A 13444-nucleotide genomic window follows, 5' to 3' on the forward strand; every position below is an offset into this window, starting at 1 on the left:
TGCAAGTGTCTAGCATGGGTTATTCACTAACTGCTCTACATTAACACGTCCACCACTTATTCTCATCTGGGGAACAATTTGTGTTGGCCCAGATTCCTTTTAGGAATTGGCCTTAGGTATGACAGGAAGTATGGGATCAAAGGCTGGTTTTAGTTCTGGCTGGAGAGCTGCAGAAGCTATTCCCTTTCACTAGGAAATAAAACCATCTTTTTAAGTTAACTGTCAGCCATCAAAGAATAGGACTGGAAATATCAGGCTTCACTTCAGAATTTCAGACCAAAGAATGGGAAAAGTATTGCGGAGACAAGAAAAGTGACAAACCATGCCCTACTGTGCCATGTTTTGGATAGTGACCACATTAACATATTCAGTAATGATCATTAGCTTATCTATCCATCCATCCTTCAAAAATGAACCTGGTTAAACCCCATCAATGATATTGTACTTCTTCTTTTTCCAGTGTGGACAATCCCCAGACGGTTTCAATTTTAAAACCTGATAGATACCTGGGCTAAGGCTCAGCTTACACGAAACCTTTCTCAAAAAATTGCAAGCACTGGCAACACCAAAGGGTAGCAGTGTTTACAGAAGGCAAGGGCAGCGTATAACCCCATATTATCTAACCTTGCTCAGAAGAGGCCAGTACACTTCCACCTTGCTATCCCACCAGTAGAGGTGCACCCACGCACAATCGTCTCCAGGAAAGGTTAACACAGACAATAAAGAAGCCCCAAACCCACAAAGGCAAACCTCCCATTGACTAAAGTGGCCCCAAGGTTCCACCAAGGCCTTTGCTGTAAATTGAGACAAAAGATGTCGAATTAAGAGGGGAAAGGAAAAATAAAGCAGAAAGAGGATTTCACTATTACATCTACAATTAAAAGGAAAGAAAACTCTTTAGGAAAGTGATAAATATCTTTCACAGTTCCTATCCAAGTATTAGTTGAAAGTATTACCTCCTTTATTAGAATAAAGATATGAATGCCATAACAATGAGCTCTACTCAGTGAATCCCGGAGACAGTAGGATCACACTAACTCACTTCCTATTTAAACAATAAAATCAAACCAAGATTTCAGACGCTGTGGCTTGTTGCTATTATTCACGCTGGCACCACATGCACTCTGCAGCACTTTGATGTGGCTGCCTTAGGCAGCTCATAACAAGAGTAATAATATTTGAAAGTGTAAGCAATTGTGGTTAGTAGGTAAGAACCAAAAATAAAAAAGTGCTCCTGTTTTGCAGCAGGATTCATTTTCAGTACCTATTACCTTGTTTCAGTACATCCCAAATCTGTCTTAGATGCCCCCTTTAATATAATGGCAAGGGGGTGGTGAAGAGAATTCTCTGCCAAGAAGGCCAGGGCTCTGGAAAATCTTCTTGTCCCTGGTCCAAAATGTCCCAGATTTACTGTGCTTTAAGGTTCAGTTCAAGACCCTTGTGCTTTCATCAAGCCACAGACTGAATGAGGGGAAATCAAGATCATACCCAACATATTGGGCTATTAGTATGTAATATTTAGTGCTGCTGCTTTGTAGCTGAACTGAGGCTAATTTAGAAATGTATTTAAATTTTGCAATTCTTAATAACTGACAGGGAACTCAGAGCCCACGTATTTGATACAAACTGAAATAGAGTGGAACACAATTAAGAGTTAGCCACATGTTCTTCCTGATTGGCCATCACAGGATTCTCCCACTGACTTCATGTTATAAAAAACCTTTAACTGGCAATGTAAATCCATAAAGGGAGACAAATCTTGAAATAATTACAGCGTTGAGAAAACACTGTATACAATTCAAAACATCCCTGAAGAAGAGTAGTGGATATTTTTTTAACTTGTTTACTGCTTTTAAAATATGCACTGCAGTGAAAGCAAAAATAAACGGATATTTAAAAAAAAATTGAGAGGGCAAGAGAATGTATTTAACAAAAAATAAACCCACAAACCTGATACACTGGGTTTAGCCAAGCATCTATAATCTTAAATGAAGGAAAGTCAGTGCAGGCACTCAGTCGCAAGACATCCATTTCAGACCAGTCACTGTTTTCATCTCATTCTGGATGAATACTACTTTCTGTTAGATCCCTTCATTTTGAAATGGAGCCAGTGTCCCTCAAAATCAATGGACTTTTTTCCACAGACTTTGATGGACTTTATTAAAAATTTAAGTCATAATTCCAATCAGACTGACTTCTGCTCTTCCTGCCCCATACCACTGCCATGACAAATTATTGCCATGAAAAATGTTAATTTCCATGATTGTAACAGACATGCTAAGGCATGTAAGGCAATGCTCAAAGCCAAGTCCTGCCATCTCTGAGATAAACTGAGAGTGTCTGTGGTTCTAATCATACTTCTAGCCTTTAGTTTATCAGGAAGGGAAATATTCTGATACAGATATAGGATGTTGAGAGTACATTGTATTATCTTTTAATTTTACTGGAGATAAAAAAGGAAGAGTAGATCAAAAACATGGAATAAATTTGATGTTTTTATTACTATGATACGGTAGTCTCCAACTGAGCCCAAAAGTGGCTATTGTTCTTTCATTATCAATGTCTGTGCTAAAAGCCCTTTGTTTTTAAAAGCCTGAAGCCAAGCTCGCAAGTCTTAAGATGCATTAGAGGAAAAGAAAAGATATGTAAAGAACCAGACAAATGTTAATATAATTTAATAATATGCTATAGAATGTTGTACTATATAATATGCTAAATAATCCGTTGAACTTTACTTATAATATTCTGTTTGTTTGTAGTTGTAAATATTTGTATTACTGTTCCAATATACATATTCAATGGATACACCTCTGAAGTGTAATATTGAAATGCCTATCTCCTAGGATTACATGCTATATAAAACAATAGATACCTAGCATTTGTTTGGATTTATAATCTTCCATTTCTCATATTATTTTCAATATCTAACAGACATTAAACCAGATGGTAGTCATAAACCAAATTTATTTTACTCAGAACCAAAATACACCTCTGAGACTTACAGTACAGAATGACTTTACTGAGTGAATATATTCACTTAGAGTTCATAAGATTTAAAGAGGAATGTATTCACACATCTGCACAGTACACAGCCCATTTCTCAACATTTTAAATATTTTAAAAGCATTTAAATTAATTCCAAATGCTTTCACCATACCCCAAACAAAAGCACATTCTGTTACATACATGCTAATGCCAATTTAAAGAATCAGAAATCAGGTTCCCTTCCCACAATACCTAGTCTCTCCCTGCCCAAGTCCCTGCTGAAAAACCACAAACACACATATAAGATTTGGATAAAAATCCCATTTTTTCATTATGATAATGGGCTCATTTTATTTGCTTCCTTGGCTTGGGACCTCTAGAGTAGTGGTGCTCAACCTTTCAATCCTTTGGACTGGATAAATGGTACAAGGCTAGTCCACAAGCTGAGCCTTCATGGGGTCAGCATGGAAGGTTGGGTCCTGCATCTCCTGTTCAGGCCCCACACTGCCCCAGCTCTGCATGCTCAATCTAGCACACAGGGCCACTCTATCTGGCCTGCCAGGCTCTGTACAGGTTCAGAAAATTGGCAGAAGGGGAGAGACAATTAACACTACCACCATTCCCCTGCCACCAAATTTCAAGATATGGGGAGCTGGATCTGGCTAGCAGGCCAGGGGCTGACTACTTCTGCTTTAGATGCATCAATTTTAAGCTTTTTTTTTCCACAACTAGAAAGTCCAGGAAGTCCCTTCTTTTAAATACAAGGTGATTATCACATGATTATACGACTGTTGTTGGGGTTTTAAGGCAGTCTGTGAAAACATAAAAACAACAATGCCCACCCACCGAATGAGCCAGTCAGCCTTTATGATTTGAAGGCCATAGTTAATCTGCCATTATACAAGGTCTTCTTTTACCAACAATATTTCCAAACATCTACTGACCTCATCTCTGAAATGCAAAGCCAGTATTAAATCTAAAAAGTTTAATAAAAAAAACTGCTGACTGGATTCAAATCCAACAGTAATACTGTCATAAATATGTTCCTGTGTTTGCATGCAGTGCAATTACTATCAAATATTAGATTTCTCTTTCTAAACCTGTCTCCCCCCACCACACATACACACTTTTATTCTAATGCAATGAAGTTTAATGTAGCACTCATGTCCTCAAAATTTAATTCACACTTATTTTTCTGAAGTAAGGGTCCATTCTCTCCCTGCCATGCCATGTTGTACATTGACACAGGACTGGATAGTAGAATAACCGTAATTTTAGTGCAGAAGGGGTTGTAATGAGCATTCTGTAACATAGGACTATGCACTAATGTTTGCCAAACTAATTGTTTCCAATCTTTTTCATAAACTAGCAAGGGTATGAGTCCAAGGGAAGCTGTTTCCCTGAATACAACCCCAAAGTGAGCACGTAGACATGGACAACCCATACAAGCTGTGGAATGGCTACACTGATTCTTTGAGCTCTTTCATCCGTTTGGGAAAAGGATTTGGTTCCTTCAAGCCACAGGTTTCATCTTCTATCCAAAGCCAGTTTCCTCAGGCTTTGTACCAGACAAACTTAAACCAGAATACAGGCCACAAACACAAAACCAAGAGTACTGTAATGTGCTGTCAAGATAAGTAAACTTCTTCCCACAGCATGGCACATTACACCTCATGAAGGATTTCAAAGGGCAGTTCACACAAACGTAAAGAACTATAGGATATGCTCTATAAAGGATCAGCATCTCACTTAATTCAATGCAGGACCAATGTGGATGCAACAGCATGAATACTACTAGTGTTACCCTTTGCAATGTAGATATTCTCACTCTATAGTTAACTATTTAAACCAGGCATTGGTAACCAATAACCCATGGGCCAGATCTGCCTGCAGAGCCATTTGATCAGCCTCACAGCCATGGGATTTCAGCAGCATTCAGTGGCAGAGGGCTTGAACAGCAGTAACTCTCCCCTACTGCCATGGGTAAAAGCACAAGCTGTGGGCATTCGCCTCATGCTGCCATGGGGAAAAGTGGCAGCAGTGGCCTGGTCACAGTGCTCACTGGATCAGTCAGGCCCACAGCTTTCAAGCTAAATACAGACAGTCAAAAAGCCTGAGGCTGAATCAATTCAGTCTTTGCAGGTTAGTTTAATGGTTGCAGTTTTGACGAACTAACAAGTGGACAGACATTTACTTTTTGCAGCCACATGCCCTCAGTGACTCAGGCCAGGACCCAGGGGGCACTAAAGAATGGCTCTCTGGCACATAGCCAGCATGGGCTGTGTTTGCTTCCTCTTCCTGCTCCCCCCCCCCCCCGAGGTCTCTGGGATTTCCAGTTCATCATCATAGCAGCAGGACTCTGTAGGGTTGCTCATCACTTCCTCTTCCTGCTTCCAGGTGCTTCTGGGATTTGTAGTCCACAATCACAGCCAGTAGTATGTTTAGTAGGCCAGGGCAGCTCTGTACTTGGGGGCAGGGGGATTTAACCCCACTCCCTGGCCCCAGCTGGGCTTTGCGTGATGGAGTGGGGGACAGTCCCTGCCCCTCCCCTCAACCTTTCTCTGCTAGAACAGACAGCACGCCCCAGCCCCGGGCTGCAAAGTATGCTGCAATGCTGGGGGACTGTGATTTAACTTGAACCAGGAAGGGGTCTGGGACCCCCATAAACTGGTTTGACCCAAATCAGTTAAGTTTGATACTACAGTCAGTCAGGTTTATTTGAAACTAGTCTCAGACATTTTGAAACTGGTTTATGTGCACTGAACTTCTGTTCTGTTACAGGTTTAAACTGGTTCTGATGACTTAAACCTGTTTATGTGTAGCTTCTGTCCCTAGCCCAAAAGGTTGCTGACCACTGCTGTAGACCCCAAATCAAACATACCTTGTTTTAGTCCAAAAATTCTCTTTGTTCACAAAAATTTGGTAGCTGTGCCATCACTTTCATCATTGAAGGCCATTTACATGAGAGATGAAAAAATGATGAAAGTCAAAACAGAAAGTTATTTGTGCCACATGAAGGAATCCTATGCCACTAAGTTTCCTGAATAACTCATTTGTGTCCGTCCCTCATTTTGATTCTCTGTCATACATCACACCTTGGATCTGTGCCTTGGTAGTCTGTGTGGTATGATACACAAAGAATCAGAGCTTTCCGTAATCATACCCACAGCATAAATCTGTACTATAACACTTCATATAATTAATGCACGAAGATAGAACAGCAGGATGCATAATTCTGATGTTCCTTTGAATTGCAGCAGTTCCAGCAACAACCTATGATTTTGTATGTTGGAGGGTAAAGACTTAAGTATTAGCCCCATTGATACAGTTAGCAGGAGACTGAAATGCCCTAAATGAGCTCATAAAGCTCAACAACAAAGTATATGGAAATGAAACAAGTAACTCGGTTTATCACTGTTAAGAAGGAAAGAAAGAAAGCACTGTTCCCAAGTTCAGTAACAGTAGCATTGATTATTACAATAAACCATCATTTATTGTCACTGTAGAGCCTAGACATCGTCAAATTCTATAATTAGTGTCCTCTATTATATGTATAGAGCACACTTCATTTCAGAATTCTTCAGAAAAAAAGATGCTGCTTCTTCATATAGAAGAGACTACTGTGTTTCTCCTGTTCTCTACAGAATGGTTCTGTAGGTGGCCACTTAAACAACAAAGGAAGTTCAAGGGTTCAAAACAGATTTCCACTGCTTAATAGACAAAAAAATATGTTTTAAAACTCAGTCTCCCTGCTGTGCTATTATGTATGAATTTAAGGCTAGTCTTTTTCTTATAAAAGAGGCCATGTTGTGCAAGTAGGAGAAGAAACCAGGTCACTCAGTTAAGAGAAGCAAATTTCCCAGACTAGCCATTGTAAGGGGGGTAGAGGGGTAGGGAGTGGGGAGAGAAGGAAGAGAAAAAAAGAAGAGAAATAGAAAGAGAGAAAAAAGGGATTTTATTTCTCCCAACACTTGGCTAATGTCTAACTTTATTCTTTGGAAGTCTTACATATCACCCATTCAAACCAAGGGACTAAAACAGGAACCTAATTAAACCTTAAGTAGTGCTGTGGTAAAGATCAACATTGTGTTAAGAATTGTCAAGAGCAAGACTCATCTAAGACTGCCTTTGTAATACAATCCAAAATATACATTTTCTGTTTAAAACAGTATGATTTCCCTACTTGAGGTTTTTATCTCCATGCCAATATATTGCTCTCTCACTTTGAACATTTTATTATTCATCTCTTAAAGATGTTCCTTTCCTGTGAAACATTTTAAGCATACGCTGTATATTTACAATGGCCCATATGTACAGAGGTGCCGTGTCCCTCCTACATAAAAATGCCCTGAGGGGGACAAACTAATTTAAAGTTTCTGTGCCTCCTCTAAATCCACTATGTTAACACATTCTCTTCCTTTTGTCCCCAATCCCTCCAAAACCCAAGAGCCTTCAGGTTGAAAGCAGATACCCCTCCAAATTTACTCTAACTATACATGGGCAAAAGGATCCACATCAAGTGGTCCTGATCTTGGGGTTCAGACTTTCTTCAAACGTTAACCTGTTAATGAATTAGATGTGCATCTTTGGGACTACATAAAGGAAAAGAACACTTTATAACCTTCCAGAACTGAACAAACGTAATTCTTCAGTATTAATAACTGAGCATCTTTGAAAAAAACTTTATATTGATTAAAACAGTATGTCTATTTTCTAAATGTTTGTACCACTATGAGAACCAATAAGCAAGATTTGGAATTTCCCATGTGGAGGGAGGGATGGGAATCAGCAGTAAGTATATACAAGGTACAAATTCTTTGAAATGGAAAATATCTAAATGATCACAACACTGAAAATAATTAGAAGGCTTAATCTTGGAGGGATGTAGCTGTGGGTATTAGTTTTTCCTGTAGTCCTCTAGATTTATGCAGTTGAAGATGCTATCCTCTAGCCAAGAGATGGAGAGAATGTCCCTCCAAGCAGAAACTCTGTGTGTGCATGCACATATATGTACCAAAGGAAGGACAGAAATGTACTGAGTAAACTGTACCTCGTTCATGGCCATGTGTAGAGGGGAAACTTTTGGTCTTAGGGCAAATGTCTTAATTTTTTTTACTGCTTATACTTCAAGAAAAGCAGATATAAGAGGCTCTGCTTTCAGTGATCAAATAACAACTAGCAAATATACCATATTTATCAAAGCCCACTCACAGAACAGATTAACACCAAACACGAGAAGTTATGAAATGCATCCCTATTTAGTTATGACATGTACAGTACACTCTATTTGATCAAACCAGAAAAAAAAAGAGAAACATGTTTTCCTATGCTGACACTAAGTAATCCACTATTTTGCTTCTGACTCGATGTAGCTTGATGCTAAAAAGCCATGGGCCTAATTCATGCCTAATGGGTTAGGCAAGAAAATCAATCACAAAATGCTGGTAGTATTCTTAATTTTTAAATGAGAGAAAAATCTATATTTCTTTGATATATAATACAATACACACAAGTAGACATTAAACTTATTTGGACCAATTTAATAACCACAGATAATTTAGGTTTAGAAAAAATATGCAATTTAAAAAGTGTTAAAAATATATAGTTTAAAGAAGTAACTTTCTTTCTTTACCCCAAATACCACTTACAAGTATGGTCAAATGAGCTCCCTACCTTTCAAATTTCCCAGTACCCAAACACAGAATTGTATGTCTCCACACAAACTTGCTAAGATCAGGTATTTGCAGGATAATTACTAAACAACAACATGGAGGAGATCCAGCAAATTTGTAGCAATGGTTTGGCTTTCATGCATTTTGATTGAGGACTCTGCCTCTTCCCTACCTAGAGGTGGTTACTTTTTTTCCCCTTGGACAGTGGGAAGGAAAAATAGAAACAGTAACTTTTCAATCTGATTTGTCACTTATTTCTGCAACACAGACAAAGACATTTAGCTTTGCATCAGTGTACGGCCCCTTTCAAAGCTTTTCTCTGCTAACTGAATAGAGTCAGCTGGGAAATATTTGGCTCTCTGCATCATTAGTGCATCAGGCCTTGCACTGAGCAGGCCTCATAGACTCTACCCTGGAATCCATGTAACATCTGAAATTATTTTAAGCAGCCTCTGCTGACGGCCATTTCTGGAAATCAAGAGCAGATATCTCTATTATAACCTTGCTGCAAACAACTGCTCAATAAGTCTAAATGGCTGTCAAGCTTATTGCAGTAGCATTCTAGTACTGGCTGGAAAATGAACTGGATGGTTTTAGATATTATTTCCATTTCTAGTTTCTAGAAGAAAAGGAGAATTCCTCCATATTCTTGGTTGTTTGAAGAATTAAATCAGGACCAACCTTGGAATTTCAGAAAATAAATCCATGCAGATGGGACTAGTGCATTACTCTGATGTTCTAATAAAGGGGTGGGCAAAATGTGGGCAGGGGCTGGATGCAGCCCACCAGGCCATTCTATCTGGCCTTTGGGGCCCCTAAAAAATTTAGAAAATTAATATTTATCTGCCCTGGGATGCCTGTCATGTGGCCCTCAATGGCTTGCCAAAACTCAGTAAGCAGCCCTTTGCCCAAAATAATTGCCCGCCCCTGTTCTAATACCATGTATTCTCCAGTTTCAAAAGACTCCAAAGCCACAAAACTGTTATCAGATCTCATGCATCTAGTGAAGCAGTTCATCTTTGAATCCATTTTAAGCAGTTATTAAAGGAAGAGGATTACCATACTTTTTTCAGTTCTTTTTAGCATTTTCATCCCAGTTTTGGAATTTACCTAGAATTTTTTATCTTTTAGAAAAAGTTACATTTGTATCCTATTAATTTAGAAAAGTTAATAAAGATTGATAGTTTCCCTGAGGAAAAACAAGTGAGGAGATAATGCAAGTTGGATTATATCATCCAAATAAATCTTTCTTTCAAAACAAACACAGCTTTCCCAGCTTGCAAAACACTCCTCTAAAGATAATGCTTTTTTTTTTAAGAAGAAAAAAGTCTTTCAACTGTGCTGACAATGAGTAAATGAGCATGGCAGCTAACCAAGCTGCCCAGGCCTGTAGCTTACTTTGCTTACCATGCAAATACATATAATTATATGAGATATTTTGCAGCCTTTCCTTTCAGTGACTGAAGTCCATAGGATTAATTATTTCATGAGTTAGACCTGTAAGATGGGGCCCAAAGCTTTTATAAATAATTATGCTTGGGAAGGAGTGGGGAAGACTGGATAAGAAACCAATAGAAGAACTGATATGTAAGTGTCATCTGCAGCCTCATGTTTTACTGGTGAAAGATAAAAGGGGAGAAACAAAAGGGGCCCATGAGCAGCTGATTACACTTCTTAGAGGCATGAAAAAATTTACAGAGGAGAAGAGATAGAATAGGTTAGGTACATTCAATTCAAACAGGAGGGACTTGAAAGAAGTACAGAATGACATACAGGCTAAGTACATACAGACTGTGAAAAAGCCTGAGGCTGAATCAATTCAGTTTGCAAGTTAGTCTAAACTGCAGAGATTAAATTGTAACAGAAGTGAACAGACATTTACTTTTGATTCAGGAAATGCAGCTGCATGCCTGCATTGGCTCAGGCCAGAAGCTGGGGGGGAGCTACAGCACAGCTCTCTGGGTGTGTATTCACTTCCTCTTCCTGCTGCCCCCAAGGTCTCTGGGATTTGCAGTACAGAATTACAGTAGCAGGACTCTGCAGGGTTGTTCATCACTTCCTCTTCCTGCTTCCAGGTGCTTCTGGGATTTGTAGTCCACAATTGCAGCCAGCAGTAAGTTTGAGCAGGCGTGTTTAGCCCTCTTCCCTGGCCCAAGGCCCCAGACAGGGTTTACTTGGGGAAGCAATCCCCCACAGCAGACTAAGCTACACTGAGCTTCTGTTTTGTTACAGGTTTAAACCAGTTTCGGATCACTTAAACTGGTATATGTGTAACTTCTATCCCTAGCCATGGTATGGTAACAAATAAATGGTATAGAGCAGGGGTTCTCAAACTTTGCAATACCGTGAATCCCCAGCAACCAATTGATGAGCAAGGGGGTCCCCTGCATGGTGTACAGCAGCAGAAGCAGAAGCACTGGCAGCGTGTGGGTTTGTAACCCCCTTTTAAGTTGCTCGCAACCCCCAGGGGGGGTCACAACCCACTGTTTGAGAACCCCTGGTATAGAGAAAGTTAATTGGGATGTTTTATTTACCCTGTCTTGTAAGATAAACAATAAAAATTACTGCATATTTAAAGAAAAAACAAATAAAAAAGCATAAATTACCACCTCCCCCACTGGTATGCATCATGAGCCTGTGGAACTCCCTACTACATTTGATACTGAGGCCAAGAGCTTACTAGGATACAAAAAAGATTAAAGTAAAAGGATTATTCATAATGAGAACATCCAGATTTGCATATGATAAAATAAAATAAAATAAATCAGCAGGTTTACAAACCTCTCCTGATTCAGGCTAGCCACTAAATCCCCATCAATTAGAAGGAAAGCTTCTTTATGAACAGGATATTTCTCAGCTGCCCACTACGGGGCTTCTTTCACTTTTTCCCAGAGGCCTCTGGAACTCTGTCAGACAGGGACACAGTATTAGCCCAGATAAGAGTTGTCAAACTTGGTTAGACCAATAGTTTATGATCTCCTGGGTTTTACATGAAGGATCAACATGAAGATGTGAAGCAACAAATACACTTTGCCAACATGGAGGCACAATATCTTGAGCCCTGCTCAACTACTCACTCCCCTGAGTTACTACTGCAGAGCACAGCAGCAAATGGGCCTAGTTCCCAGCCCGTATTTCTCCTTTACTTTCAACATGGACTGTTTCCTGTTTAAATTCCCATAAACTAGCCTGTCACAAGGCTCATCCTCACAAATGTAGCTGGGTGAAGTTCCTGCCTGACCTCTCAGCTCCCAGCTTTTTTTGCTCCTTTCACAGTGTTTTAGCCTTTCTATAGTCATGGAAAACCACAATAGCATCACCTCACCCTCAGGCAGCAACTGCTATTAACATCAGCATGAGTAAAAGCAAGTTGAGTGTGCTGTAACTATAGTTCAGGTCCCAAACTGGATGTTTGTTACAATGGAATGTGAGAAGCCAGGTCTGGGCCATTCGGGAATCGAGGTGCTGACCAGGGTCAAGATGGGCAAGCAAAATCTGGGAACAGATTCCAGTAAAACACTGGAACAGGTTACTCAGAGAAGTTGTGGACTCTCCATTCTTGGAGGATTTTAACATCTGACTAGACAAAGCATTGGCTGGGATGATCTAGTTGGGGATGGTCCTGCTTTGAGCAGGGGGTTGGACAAATTTTCTATGATCCTATGAACACACCAGGTCAGGGAACCAAGAGATCAGTCAGAGAGCAGAGCCTAGGATCAAGCTAAGTCAATGGCACCAGAGTAAATGAAGAGTGAAGTTATCAATGAGGTGAATCAGGAAACCGTGAGATCAGTCAAGAGAGCAAACTCTAGGATCAAGCTGTGGGAACAGCAAAGAAGTCATGGATCAGGTTAAGCCCTGTTACAGAGACACTTTCCATTTCAGCTCAGGAGTTTATATGTGGGGGAAGTGGAGGTCAGCTGACCGTAGCTGGTCACTCCAGTGACAGGGAGTGGGCTGATGGTTAGGCCCTACTGAAAGCTACAAGCCAGCCTTGATCAGTTTCTGTGATCATTCAAAGAGTGCAAGGCAAGATGAGTGACCACATTGGCCAGGCCAAAATCCCAAGTTAAAAGCTGCGGCCTGACAATGTCACTGCTTTTACTATTTACAGTTGGAACAGAAGTCCATGACCCTTCATGTGTGTACAATCACGTGGATGTCTACAGAATAGCTAACACAGTATATTGAAGTCAATAGCCTCTAACAGAGAGGAGTTCATTTGGGCGTTTTTACCACAAACAATATCAGGACCTGATTCAATATATTATTCACCTTTTTCCAAACTAGAGTCAGGAGCAGATTAGAAAGAAAAAATTAAGAGGTTGCTTTTATTTTATTGTTTAAGAAACCAAGTCCCTAAAGTAGTAACTGTACCTTGAATGCATATTAAAATAATTGGAAGGAGGGCATGCTGGAAGGAAGTGGTTTATGTGGCACATATATCACAGACCATATATTGTGAGCTGTTGTTTGAAGAACTATAAAGGAGATAGTCCACATTTACACAATCTCTTTATATGCCCACTCACCTCCTTGTGCAGTACTGAAGGAATAAGAGTGAAATATTTATCTGTCTGGATTATTAACTAATGCTTGGCTCTGCTGAGATCCTAGACCCTGTTTACAATCTCAGTATACATGTTTTTTCTTCAGCCTATGCTCACACAGCTCAAACATAATCTGTGCAAATACATCCATCTCAGTACTAGCCAGCAATGATATCGGGCCAAAAACCACTTCCATAGAGGTACAAGAGGAGAGGAATAATTTAATGAGGCCAGACA

General features: G+C 39.9%; 1 protein-coding gene across 2 annotated transcripts in view; it reads right to left on the bottom strand.

Annotated features, from left to right (window-relative positions):
• The window catches only part of NHS (NHS actin remodeling regulator), a 370561-nt gene that overhangs the window by 327639 nt on the left and 29478 nt on the right, over positions 1-13444 (bottom strand). The gene's annotated exons all lie outside the window — the stretch shown is intronic.

Source organism: Alligator mississippiensis, chromosome 1 (assembly GCF_030867095.1).
Source record: "Alligator mississippiensis isolate rAllMis1 chromosome 1, rAllMis1, whole genome shotgun sequence".
Lineage (NCBI taxonomy): Eukaryota > Metazoa > Chordata > Crocodylia > Alligatoridae > Alligator > Alligator mississippiensis.